Below are 14,043 nucleotides of genomic sequence, written 5' to 3'. Positions count from 1 at the left end.
ATTACTCTGCAGATTATTCTCAGCTATTGTGTAGAGATTTTTAATTGGTTCTTATGCAGAGTATGAGGTCATGGGAGCATTTTACAGTTTTCAAAGGTTGCTCTGCATAATTTCTTTTCAACGATTTTTGTGTGGAACAATGTAGAGTATTGAAGACTATGTAGAAATCAGTTTAATGCAAAGATTGCTGGAAACAATTATAAGCATCTAATCCATATTCTCTTCTTTATCATTCTTCTTATTTTTTATGCAAAGTTTATAAGATCTTTAACAATATTAAGGCACAAAGAAGATCGAACATAGAAGTGTTGGAAGACTTGTGGATCTTGCTAAAATTCAAGCAAAAAGGGATATTTACATGTAGCCTTGGTGCATGTAAAACAAAAGGATTGAATCGGTGCAAGAGTTTCATGCTATCTTTGTGTATTCTTGGTTAGGTTTGATCAATTTTTATGTATTACAACCTTCCTAACAATATTCTTACAACTCCCTTATCCACAAGAAGTCATCTCACGAGTGAGGTCCTCATCAAAAAAATACCCTCTTTAGAATTGGTATATTTAATCTCAATCGATCTTCATTGAGGCATATATGGGCCTCATAAACCACAAATAGACAAAGAAGCCAATTGTTCTTGTGAGCTCAAAAAAGCAAATGGAGATGATAATCATATAGCCATATTACAACACACCAGACACTAGTTTTGTTATCTCCAACTTGGTGAAGTAGAATGTGGGATAGAGTAAAAGATAGAGTGCTGAAGACGTAGAGGTCATACATGCCCTCCATTACTAGTGGTAATCTTCACTGCAGAGATGGAAGTAGCAAATCATAATCGTAATCTCTTCACAAGTCATGATCAGTATTAAAAACACAATGAACAAGAACCCAAAGATGTAGAAGAATTGGTTAGGCCATATTGAGGTGAGGATGAAGAAGAGCTCCAATGGAACACGGCCCTAAATGGTAATATGATAGCTGCATGTAACAAGCTTGCTCTAGAATTTATCTCGGATTCTTATTTGTTCCTACTAGATATTCAATAACTATTTTTTAATACCCAAAATAACTTTAAAGACCAATGGTACAGAGATTCCAAACCACAAGAATACCACTACAAACATGGTACCAAAGGCACTGCTCTAGAGGACTTTTCACCCCAAATCAACGCATTAAGGATAAAGAAGAGAGTAAAGGAAACATGAGTAAATATGAAGGTTGTCTTCAATGTTCTTTCATGAGATAAAAAGGCAAAGCAACTAACATCAAGACCAGCATTAACTATGATACGCTCTACAGAACCATCAGGCAACATCGTGAATGTTGAGATATCGAGCTCATCTAGTGAGGCGGCGGTGGACACTGATGACCTGCCTGGGGGATAGGCCCCACACTTACACCACTGCCATGGTTGGTTAAATCATGTGTGATATGTAGCCAGTGGGATGACAGGCTGTGTGTGATAGCCATTCTAGAGACTGGCATAGTTATAGCGCCAGCTCATTTAGTTGGGTTCACACTATAGAGAACCCTAGTATGTATTTGGTTGAGTACCTTTTCATATTGTGTGTACTCTTATCTTTGTATATGGTGTGTTGAGTGTTGTGTGAAGAAGAAGAAGATTTTCAGCCTCTCACCTTGTGTGTTCTCTTTTAGGGTTTTGTTATTGTGTGTGTGCTTGCAAGAGCTCAAGCTCTCTTCTCCCCTGCATCTTTTCATGGTATCAGAGCCTGGTTCATGCTAAGGGCTGAGCTGCAAGCAAGAGAAGCACATGAAGCGGTATGAGGGTAAGAGCTTCAACTACTCTTCCCTATTTGTGTTGGCGAGTACACCCTTGTCGGGAGCTCTATGGGAGGTACCAATAAACGATCTCTGATTGAGGAGCTTTCTTCACGGGAGTAAAGCTATAGGGCAACTATTCTGTCCTATCAGGCTAAATGTTTTATGCTGAAAACACGTTTCGGGAGCGTTAGGACCTCCGTTTTTCAAAAAACGGGCGATTTCGAGCACTGTTGTGGGGTAAGTCATCGATTCTATGTACAGAACTCTATTTTAAGAACTGCAGGAAGACATATTGGTTGTGCTACAAGGAGGTCGACAGTTGCCATTGGGTGTATGTATGCACATTGAGGTCATTAGTTATGACATTTGAGTATAGTATAGTACCGCTGCAGAAAACAGTTTGTGCAGGAGAAACCAGAGTGCTGTTTCTGGTAAATTTGTGTGTTTGGCAAGATGTCAAATGATGGCATAAACCAGATTGTTGCTCATCAGAAGCTTGACAAGAACAACTTCCATGCTTGGAGGTTCAAGTTGACAAATTTCCTGATGGGAAAGGGTTACTCGGACTACATAGAAGGTGATCATGAAGAGGCACTGGGGATACCGGAGATCAATCCGACTGCTGCAGATGTGAAAGAGTTCAAGGATTGGAACCAAGGAGCCATAAAAGTTATGTATTGGCTCTCTATCAGTATACAGGACACCATGATTGGGCACATATAGGATGCCAAGTCCCCCAAGGAGGCAACCTTAGTAAAACTCTATGAAACGACCAAGGCACAAAAGATACAGTTGAAGAATGAACTTCATACTGTGGAGAAAAAGAGTATGTCTATGAATGACTGTGCATTGAAGATCAAGGGTATTGTGGAAACCCTTGCATCTATTAGTGTTTCAGTAGATGATGATAAGGTGAAAGTCTGTCTACATGGTCTCGGGCCACAATACAAGGCGTTCAAGACGTCTATTCAGACTCGGAAAAACATTCCCAATTTCACAGATCTGGTGTCTATGTTGATTATAGAAGAGAAGAGCTTGGGTGAAGACCGACAATCTTCACAAAACAAAAACAGTTCAGAGCAACAGGCCTTCTACACAAGTTTAGGAAGAGGACAAGGTAGAGGAGGCCGTGGACGCGGCCAAGGAGGTGGATGAACAGGTAATCAGAATTATGGCTAGCAGCAGCAACAACAACAGTCCCAGAATTCATAACAACAACACGCAGGTGGAAGAGGCCAATTCAGAGAGGCAGGGGGAGTCAAAGAGGTCGTGGAAATTGGCAAAGGCAGTATAATGATACACGTGGATGCTTTTATTGTGGTAAGCCTGGACATGTGCAGGCAGATTGGTATAAGAAGCAGGCTGACATGCAAAATGGAAAATTGCGACAAAACAACTATGCATCCTCGAGCAGAAACAATGAGGATAATTAAAGGTTGTTTGTTATGCAGCATGTCGTTAATGCCATGTCTGAAAATGTTGAAGCAACACATAAAGATGATGTATGGTACGTTGATTCAGGTGCTTCGAACCACCTGACAAGTCATGGGGAGTGGTTCAAGGAGATGAAAAACCTTGAAAGACCAGGTTTTGTGGAAACAGGGGATGACACTGCTCATCCAATTTCCCATGTTGGAGATGTGCCATTGTCTATGCAGGATGGCAAAGTGAAGTACCTTGCAGATGTACTTCATGTTCCAAACATAACAAAGAATCTGGTTTCAGTTGGCCAGATGATTGAGCAGGGTTTATAAGTTTGGTTTAACCCTGATGGTTGTTATGTTGAAGACTTTAGAGACAAGTGCAAGTTGGTTGCAAAAGGCAACAGAGTGGGCAGAACGTTTACATTGAATGTAAACATGCTGAAGTGAGTGCTGCAATGTTTCCAAATGGTTCAGGAATTGTTACAGACACAGACATTTGGCATAAAAGAATTGGATATGTGAATGTGCAGAGAATGAAGTCTATGCAGACTAAAGGAATTGTGACAGAGCTGCCAAAGTTTAAAGTTGAAGGTATGTAGAAAATATGTGAAGCATGCCAATTTGGAAAGCAAACAAAGCATGTATATCCACGTGACAGAAATGTGAGCAGAAATGCACTAGATGTTGTGCATTCAGATGTATGGGATCCTACGAAGACCATGTCTATGGGAGGCTGCAGGTACTATGTAACATTTATTGATGTGACCACACAAGGAAAGTTTGGGTATACTTCATGAAAGAGAAGGGTGAGGTGTTCACTCATTTTTCAGAATTTCAAAGTTATGGTTGAAAAGCAAACAGGGAAACATGTAAAGTGCCTAAGGTCAGATGGAGGGGGAGAGTACTTTTCCAATGCGTTCTCTCAATTTTTGAAGAAGAATGGTATTCAGAGATAGTTTACATGCAAATACACTCCGTAGCAAAATGGAGTTGCTGAGCGGAAAAACAGGCACATTGCTGAGATTGCGCGAGCATTGATGGGAGAGAAGAATATGCTGCATAGCTATTGGGCTAAGGCTGTTTCTACAGCAATTTACATCATGAACAGGAGAGAAGAATATGCTGAGATTGCGCGAGCATTGATGGGAGAGAAGAATATGCCGCATAGCTATTGGGTTGAGGCTGTTTTTATAGCAGTTTACATCATGAACATGACTCCAACTGCAGCCATACATGATGTAACTCCAGAGGAGAGGTTTACTGGCAGAAAACCTGATTTGTCTCATCTCAAAGTCTTTCGATGCATTGCATATGTGCATGTGCCAGATGACCTGAGAACTAAGCTGGATCCAAAAGCTAAAAAATGTGTGTTTATTGGGTATTCCCTTGAGCAAAAGGGATAGAGGTGTTATAACCCTGCTACACGTGAGTTGAGAGTAAGCAGGGATGTTGTTTTTTATGAGATGAGCAGCTGGTATGCTGCTGGAAAAGAAGCTGTTGTTGGGGCTGATGTAAGTGGAAATATGGTTGCACAGAATGCAAGTCAGCAATCACAGTCTTTGAGTGGACCAGGAAATGTTTTCATCTAGTGGTTCAGTTGATAGACCATGGAGTGGCAGGCTGCATCATAATACTAGTCCTGCAAATGTGATTAGTACATCACATAAAGGCAAAGAGAAATTGATTGAGCCCCTTAGTATGCCTAACATTTCCAAGGAGCATCTAGGTATCTCGAGGGTTTACCATTGTCTTGCATTGAATCGGGTTTCACCTCAAAGGAAGCGCTTCAGAGCGGGCTACCTCAAAGTAAGCGCTGTCTAGAAGCCGAGAGCGGGCTTACACCGCCCTTAAAGCTAGCCATAAGGAAAGAACAAGGTCCTCTCTCGGCTCTCTCTCGTCTCTTCTCTCACACTCACACAGACGCAATGGCCACGCAAACTCGACCCAAGAGGACGTATAGGGGAGTTCGACAGAGGGACTGGGGCTCTTGGGTTTCGGAGATTCGTCACTTGTAATAATCTATCTGAGTGTTTATGGTTTGGTGCAGCACTATTCGCAAGAGGTTGGTTCTGATGTCTTTCTGATGTCTTTGTGTGTAGGAAGACAAGGGTGTGGCTGGGCACATTCCAGAGCGCTCGGGAAGCTGCCAAGGCCTACGATGAGGCAGCCCGTTTGATAAAAGGGCCAGATGCCAACACCAACTTCCCATCATCGTCGTGCAGTGCATCCTTGCTCTCTCCATCAGTGAGATCAAAACTGCAGCGACGTTGCCACTGCACGGCTATCCTACAAGGGGCAAGTAAATACAACGGGTTAGCAAGGGTATCATCAAAGCTGGTCAATGCAGCTGCAGGAGGTGGAGCCTCTGAAAGCACCACCCTTCTTGAGTCTTTGTCTTATGCAAGGGCTCCAACTGCCGGCGTGACAAAGCAGGGCCGCCAGCAATCATTGGTTTGCCTTCGGCTCGATGACTCTCAGCACCAGCTGGGTGTTACGTGGCAGGCCAGCAGGGACTCTAAACCTGAGTGGGTCACCATCCTCGACCACGTCCAACCTGCGCGCCACGTCAACTCTCTTCTAGAGCAAGTTTCCACGTCTGATATCCACAACCAAGAGGTGATAACCTCTTGTGCTCCACTTTCTCAAGAGCCTCTTCAAGCTGATGAGCTACCCATCTCCAACTGCTCTGCCACTGCCCCAGCAGCTAACACCATAAGCTACTCTACTGAACTGGATGCTACAGCACAAGCTCATCCCCCGGACTATAGTGCAGTATGCCGTTCTAGCCCTCTCCTGCACAGCGATGCAATAGCTTTGTCTGCAGCCTCTGGGTATTTCGCACGAGATGACCTGGACGCGGCCGTTTCATATAATGACGGTGCTGCCTTCCTTAACGGTCTCTGCGACCAGTTGCACACGTATCCGCTCTACCCCCCCACCTCCGAGGTCTGCCAAGGCTTGTACGCGCAACAGCTATGGCAATAAGGGAGTCGTGTTTCAACCAAGGGCAACTGGCCACCCCAACTTACCCACTCACACTATTGACCAAGAACAACTTACCCACCCACTCACACTATTGACCAAGGACAACTGCCCACAACTTTAACTAATGGATGATACATCCATCATCTAGAAGTTTTTCACACACCCAATATATCATCTAGAAGTTTCTTACACACCTTCCTCATGTGCCTACAAAATCATTTTCATGAATCCACCATACTGTAACAAGTATATTTTAGGATGCACATGTAAATGGGATGGGTTAGGTGCATGGACTTAGGGTCATGCACATGTAGGATTAGGGCAGATGGGCCTTGTGACTCTAAAAGGCATGTGTTCTAGGACTATTATAGCTTTTAAATGATATCTTTGGACTATCATTACACTTTACTTTTTGTTGTTCTTAGTGTTAATCTCTCAAGCTTTTGTTAATCCAAGTTCATTAGGTTATTCCAAGGCTAAGCTAGATGTTACTTTCTTTTATTGGTATCAGAGTTGTTGGCTTGGATCTTGATGCTTTGATTAGGAGAATAATCATTTTTGGATTATTGTGAACTCAATTTTTAGAATGCATTTTATTGATCATGATTAGTGTTAATCATTCAGAATTGATTTTTACACAATTTTCAGATTTGTTAGTTTCTTGATTTAAGAAGATTAGTAATGAAATTTATTTTAATCATTATTGAATTTGTATAATTAATCACTATTTTCAAAACCATAATCCATTTTACTCTTTGATTTCTTAAAGTTCTTGATCTTGATTTTTTGAAATTTTCTTGATTTTCAAAATTCAGGTTTACATAAGTTTTGGCAATCATTTTTGAGTGATCTGTTGCATTATCTTGCTTAGGGAGTATACTTTTTAAGAGATTAATCCTTAGAGCCTGTATTTTTTCAAGAGTGAAACCCTAGATTGCCAAACTTTGAGTTTTTGAAGGTATATTGCAAGAAGAATGTTGTGCAAAAAATGCAAGAAAAAGGTTGTTATGCAAAAATTTGATGGAGTTTCAAGAAAGTGTACAAAATCTTTTTGTAGTTTCAAGAAGTTTGCAAAATTTCAGATTGTTGTGCAAGATTTGGTGCATAAATTTTAGATTGATGTGCAAGATTTGGTGCAGAAAATTTTTTATATTACTCTGGAGAGTCTTCAAGGTTACTCTGCAGAGATTTTTGGTTCTTGTGCAGAGTGTAGGTTGATATACAGAGTCATGGGAGCAGTTTACACTTTTCAAAGGTTGTTGTGCACAATTTCTTTTCAAAGATTTTTGTGTGGAACAGTGTAGAGTATTGAAGACTATGCACAAATCAATTTAATGCAAAGATTTTTGTGCAGATTGCTAGAAACAGTTTGCTATACCAATCTTCTTAAATTTTATGCAACTTTAGTTTAAAATATCTTTTTCAAGATTAAGGCACAGAGAAGACATAACATAGAAGTGTTGCAAGATTTGTGAATCTTGCTAAAATTCAAGTGAAAAGGGATATTTACATGTAACCTTGGTGGATGCAAAGCAAAAGGATTGAATTAGTGCAAGAGTTTCATGCAATATTGATCTATGCAATACAATCTTGTGTATTCTTGGTTAAGTTTGATCAAATTTTATGTATTACAATTTTCCCAACAATCTTTTTACAAGCCCCTTGTCCACAAAAACTCATGAAGAGTGAGTTCCTCATTAAAATTTTCCCTGTTCTTAATTGGTACATACAAACTCAACTGATCTTCAGTGAGGCATATATGCTCCTCACACAAACCAAAAATAAGCATAGAAGCCAATTGTGCTCAGCACAAAAAAGTAGTAGGAGATGATAACCATGTAGCCAAAATACAACACACCAGACACCAGCTTTATTATCTCCATCTTGGTGAAGAAGTAGAATGCGGCATAAAGCAATAGATAGAGTGAAGAACCAGAGGTCAAACATGCCCTCCACCACCACTGGTGATCTTCACTACTTTTTTATTCTTATCAGCACAAAAAAGTAGCAAGACATGATAACCATGTAGCCAAAATACAACACACCAGACACCAGTTTTGTTATCTCCAGCTTGGTGAAGAAGTAGAATGCGGCATAAAGCAAGAGATAGAGTGCTCAAGACCCAGAGGTCAAACATGCCCTCCACCACCTGTGGTAATCTTCACTATAGAGTTGGAAGTAGTAGAGCACAATTGTGATCTCTACACAAGTCACGATCAGAATTAAAAAGATGATCAACAAGATTAACCCAAAGATGTAGTAGAACTAGTTAAGCTATATGGAGGTGAGTATGAAGAAGATCTCGATGAATACGGACCTCAATGGTAATATGTTGGCTTCATATACCAAGCTCTAGCATTTGTCTTGGAATCTTATTTGTTCTTATTCAATCTTCAATAGTTGGTTTTTTATACCCAAAATAGCTTCCAATAAAGACAAGGGTACATAGATTCCAAATCACAAGAATACCAATGCAAACATGGTACCAAAAGGCATTCTCTAGAGAACTTTTCACCCCAAATCAACGCATTGAGACAGTGAAGGGAGCACAAAGAAATAAGAAGGTTGTCTTCAATGTTCTTTCATGAGACAAAAAGACAAAGCAACTAACAGTAAGACCAACATCGGCTGTGATACACTCTACAAAACCATCAGGCAACGTCTTGAAGTCATCTACTAGTGTGTCTCAGCAGCATTGACTATGAAATGGTCTAGAATACCGTCAAGCAAGGTCATGATGCTGTTTACCAACGTGTCGCAGCAATGTCAAGACCACTGTCGATTGTGACACGCTCCTTTGGAACCACCATAGCTATAAATCTTGAGAGAGAAACGCATCCAACACTCCCTCAGGGTGTATCCATTGCAGTCTCTCACCCCTCTTGTGGTCTCTCTAGCCACCGCTCTTGTCTATGTCCAAAAAAACGTTTCTTTTCCCCTCTTGAACCACATCGCCATCCTTGATTCTTCTAGCAAGTATCACCGGCCGGCTTCCTTGGGTTTCCCATATGCTTTCTTTTTTCATTCTCTCACCTGGTTGCCATGCACTATTTTCTCCACTATGGATCCTCTACATCCTATCTTATTTATACAAATTACATCTACCTATACGTTGTGTTTCGATTGGGCTCTGGATTTTCCTCACAATGTGACAATCCTTTCTGCTAAACTTGATGACGGGATGGACATTTTGTCATCCTTCCTCCCTGGACTGCTGCCTCTGAACTAATACTGACTTTGACCTTCTACTTTAGTGACTTTTATTTTAATTGATATTTTTGTTTGAACATGGATTAGGTAGACTACACCGGCCTCACATTCTACCATTTGTGCTCATCATATTTTACCATTTTTAAACATTTGATCAATTTATATACTCATGTGCTTACATATATTTACATGAGCTTTTATTTTGGTTTAACTTTGTGCATAAATGTAAATTGTTGTAGTATAATTATGTGCTTACCAATGTTATAATCCACCATGTTGAATTGATCTTTGCTCACTTGTATGCTCAACCTTTGAGAGAGAGAGGGTTCTTTAATGTGTTCTCAATCCAATTCGAGTCGAGAGAGGGAGAGAGAGAGAGAGAGAGACAAAGAAAAGGAGTACTTTGGTATTGTATGTATGTGTGTGAGAGATAAAGGAGTATTTTAATGATATAGTGAGAGTAAGAGAGGGAGAGAACCATCACACTATAATGTGTATATGTGTGCGTGAGAGAGAGAGAACCGTTGCACTATTACACTAGTTTTTAATTAAGTAAAATAACGATTATGTGTCACTTACGCATTGCCCATCATCGCTTAAGCAATGCACTGAAAGTACCTTGTTTGAGTGATGCCCATGCTGCAGGTGTCCCTTATGCCATGTTGCAGGCATCACTTAAGAAATGCCTATACGTCTCTTAAGCTACGTCTAGTAATCGTTCCCTATGGGTGCCACATCAACAACACACAGTAGGGATGCTCAAAGTGACGCTTTTAGTAGAAAAACACACATCGTTAAAGAGGTGGTGTGGTGTAGTGGTTAGTGCATGTTTTGGATCGTGCTTCTACTAACATCAACGCATTGGATCATGCCTTTGATTGTTTGAGTGGTGCTTAAGTGGATGATGCCATTGGTTCACACTTTATCCTGCACTTTGAGCATGTTCTTTTGACTCCCACCACCCACGAGTGTTGACACGAGCCTATGTTCTTTAGGCTGTGATATTTTTCTATGGGTGCATTCTATGCCACTTTTGGCACATGGTTACTAACTATGTGGCAAATCATTCTGATGCACCTATGACACATCTTAGTCGTGGCATACATGATGGTTCTTTTGCACTGAGACAATTCCACATTCATGCTAGGAGCATTGATTCCACTTGGTGGATACCTCAGGTTTTAGATTCATACTATAGTCATGTGGACGGGCTTAGGAGCTTTCCCTTCGGACCCTTGCACTACCACGACATCAATATCAAGGATCCCTAATGTGTACCTTTCTATTTGATCTTGGAGGGTACACGAATAGCTACACCATCAAGGGTGGTTCGTTAGCCTCTCCATTCACACTAGATTGGCACATGACCACTATCTTGGATTCAGAGTGCCTTGGATTTACATTCATCCATACAAGAGTCCATTGACCTTTCCATTCGATCCGGGTACTGTTGGAGATTACCTTTTGACAGTGGGGTGGAATTACTTCATTTTTGACCTAGGTGGCCATACGACCTAAAATTGAGAGGTGTGCCATAGGTTCTGACCTTGTAATTGCAATAGGGTTTCAAAAAGAGTATTGCACATTGCTAATAGATTCCTTAAAGCAAAGATTTGTAGACAATGTGGTCTTGGCCAACTTGTTTATGTCCATCTTCATTCCTAAGTGGGAAGCTTTTGAAAGTATATGGGGTTGATGAAATGAATGTCTTGGTTGACTTTTATGCATGGCCAAAAGAGACAGTCAGTGAAGAAATGCGTTTAAACCTTGTGGATGAGAGCTGCATAAAAAAGGAATTTCAAGTGTTTAAAGTGCAAGCAGATTTGGATTGGAAAAAACTCCCTTTGCATGAAACTTGGACATGCATAGGTTGGAATACTTTTCTTAAGGAAAAATATGCAAACTTATTGTTCTTGAGTCAAATTGCCATGATCCAGTCTGCTGTAGTACGACAATTTGTGAAAGGGGTTTTTCTACACAAAGTGAGATCAAAATACGTTGAAGAAAAAAAATTTAGATGAGAAGTTTGGAATCATTGTTGCATATATCAATTGAAGGTCCAAATGTGGAATATTTGGATGTTGCTCAAGCTATGGAGGCATGGAAGGATGCCTCCATACAAAGTTTTTGAATGCTTATTTTTTGAAATGCAAAGCGATGTTAGATATTTAAAAATAAGTTTTAAAAATGGTCGATACTCAAATGACATTTTTTTTTAAGTGTGAGATTTTGAAAAAGAGGTTTTGAATTATTCATCTAATTGAAAACCTTAGCATAGTTAAAACCAAAGGTTTTTGTATTGGTTGTAAATTTTTTTTTTCGTGAACAGTGTTCCATGTTCCAGTAACACCACATTTCTTAAGGAGCATCTAGGTCTCTGGAGGGGGGTTTACCATCATCCGGATTGGAAATTGCATTGAATCAGAGCTTTATTGTTTCAGTAAGGGCTGCTCTCGGGAGGCAGCCAAGAGCATGCGCGCGTACACGGCCCTTAAAGCTAGCCACCATAAGAAAAGAACAAGGTACTCCTGAGGGGCTCTCTCTCGTCTCTTCTCTCACACTCACACAGACGCCAACTCCACCTAAGAGGGGGTATAGGGGAGTTCGACAGAGGGCTCTTGGGTTTGGTGCAGAGTTTCTGATGTCTTTCATGTGTGTGTGTACTACTGCTTTGTGCGCAGGAAGACAAGGGTGTGGCTGAGCACATTCCAGAGCCTGCCAAGGCCTACGATGAGGCAGCCCGCTTGATGAAAGGGCCACATGCCAACACCAACTTCCCATTACTTTCCTCTTCCAGCTATAGTGCAGTGCAGTGCATCCTCCATCAGTAACACCAAAACTGCAGCGACGCTGCAACTGCACGGCTATCCTAGATGACAAGGGCCCTCCTCAGAACTAGCAAAGGTATCATCAAAGCTGGTGAATGCAACAGGAGGAGGAGCCCTTCTTAAGTCTTTGTCTTATGCAAGGGCAACTGCCCACAACTTACCCTTTTAACTAATGGATGATACATCCATCATCATCTAGAAGTTTTTCACACACCCAATATATCATCTAGAAATTTCTCACACACCCGATATTTCCTCCTGTGCCCACAAAATCACTTTCATGAATCCGCCGTATTGTAACAAAGTATATTTTAGGATGCACATGTATATGGGATCGGTTGGTGGGTGTATGGGCTTAGGGTCATTTACATGTAGGATTACGGTACATGGGCCTTGCAACTATAAAAGGCATGTGCTCTAGGACAATTAGGCTAAGTTAATTAGATTAATTAGGCTAATCTAAGCTAATTAGATTAACTAGGCTAATCTAAGACTAATTAGATTAGTTAGGCTAATCTAAGACTAATTAGATTAATTAGTCTAATCCAAGCTAATTAAGCTAATCCAAGGCTAAGCTAGATGTTGCTTTCTTTCACTAGTATTAGAGTTGTTGGCTTAGATTAGGATAACAATCATTTTTTGATTGCTGTTAACTCAGTTTACACAATGTACTTTCTTGATCATGATCATTTTCAGAATTGATTTTACACAATTTTCAGGTTTGCTAATTTCTTGATTTCAGAAGATTAGCAATAAAATTTATGTTAATCATTTTTTAACTTGTATTAATCACTATTTTCAGAACCCTAATCCACTTTACTGCGTGATTTCTTGAAGTTCTTGATCTCCTTGATCCTCAGTTTTTGAATTCTTCTTGATTTTCAAAGTTAAGATTTACATAAGTTTCAACAACCAGTTTTCAATGATCTCTTGCATTATCTTGCTTTGGGAGCATAGTTTTTTAGACATTAATCCTTAGAGCCCGTATTTCTTCAAGAGTGAATTCCTAGGTTGCCAAATCTTTGAGTTCTTGAAGGAATATTGTAAGAAGACGAGTGGTTGTGCAAAACTTTGCGCTGCAATTTCAAGAAAGTGTGCAGAATCTTGGTGTAGTTTCAAGAACTTTACAGAATTTAGTGTAAAAATTTCAAATTGTTGTGCGAGATTTGGTGTAGAAATTTTAGATTGTTGTGCAAGATTTGGTGCAGAAATGCAGATTACTTTGCGAGTCTTCTAGGTTGCTGTGCACAAATTTCTGGTTCTTGTGCAGTGTACAAGTTGATATGTAGATTTATGGGAGAATTTTACAATTTTCAAAGGTTGTTGTACATATTTTTTTTCAAAGAGTTTTGTGTGGAATAGTGAAGCAAAGATTTATGTGCAAATTGATGGAAACAGTTGTAAGCATCGAATGTCTACTCTCTCCTCTATCAATCTTCTTAATTTTTATGCAAAACTTATAAGATCTTTATCAAGATTAAGTCACATAGAAGAGAGAACATAGAAGTGATGCAAGATTTGTGAATCTTGTTAAAATTAAAGAAAAAAGGGCTACTTACATATAACCTTGGTTCATGCAAAGCAAAAGGATTGAATCATTTTGCAAGAGTTTCGTGCAATATTGATGTATGCAATGCAATCTTGTGTATTCTTGGTATTTGATCAAATTTTATGTATTGCAACCTTCCCAATAATCTTTTTACAATCCCCTTGTTCACAGAAAGTCATGAGGAATGAGGTTCTCATGAAAAACTTTCCCTCTTCAGAATTGCTACATTCAATCTTAACACTAAGGCATATATAGTTCTCACAAA

At 40.0% G+C, this 14,043-nt stretch overlaps 2 pseudogenes; both read right to left on the bottom strand.

Annotated features, from left to right (window-relative positions):
* Positions 1 to 566: 566 nt before the first annotated feature.
* Positions 567 to 1,315, bottom strand: LOC147606511 (transmembrane 9 superfamily member 7 pseudogene; annotated as a pseudogene).
* A 6,610-nt stretch (positions 1,316 to 7,925) lies between these two features.
* LOC147606510 (transmembrane 9 superfamily member 7-like) lies at positions 7,926 to 9,001 on the bottom strand (annotated as a pseudogene).
* Between the last annotated feature and the right edge of the window lie 5,042 nt (positions 9,002 to 14,043).

Source organism: Cibotium barometz, chromosome 57 (genome assembly GCF_041138505.1).
Source record: "Cibotium barometz isolate CiBa-2024 chromosome 57, ASM4113850v1, whole genome shotgun sequence".
Lineage (NCBI taxonomy): Eukaryota > Viridiplantae > Streptophyta > Polypodiopsida > Cyatheales > Cibotiaceae > Cibotium > Cibotium barometz.
Note: the sequence above shows the minus strand (reverse complement) of the source record. Positions and strands in the feature narration are given on the sequence as shown.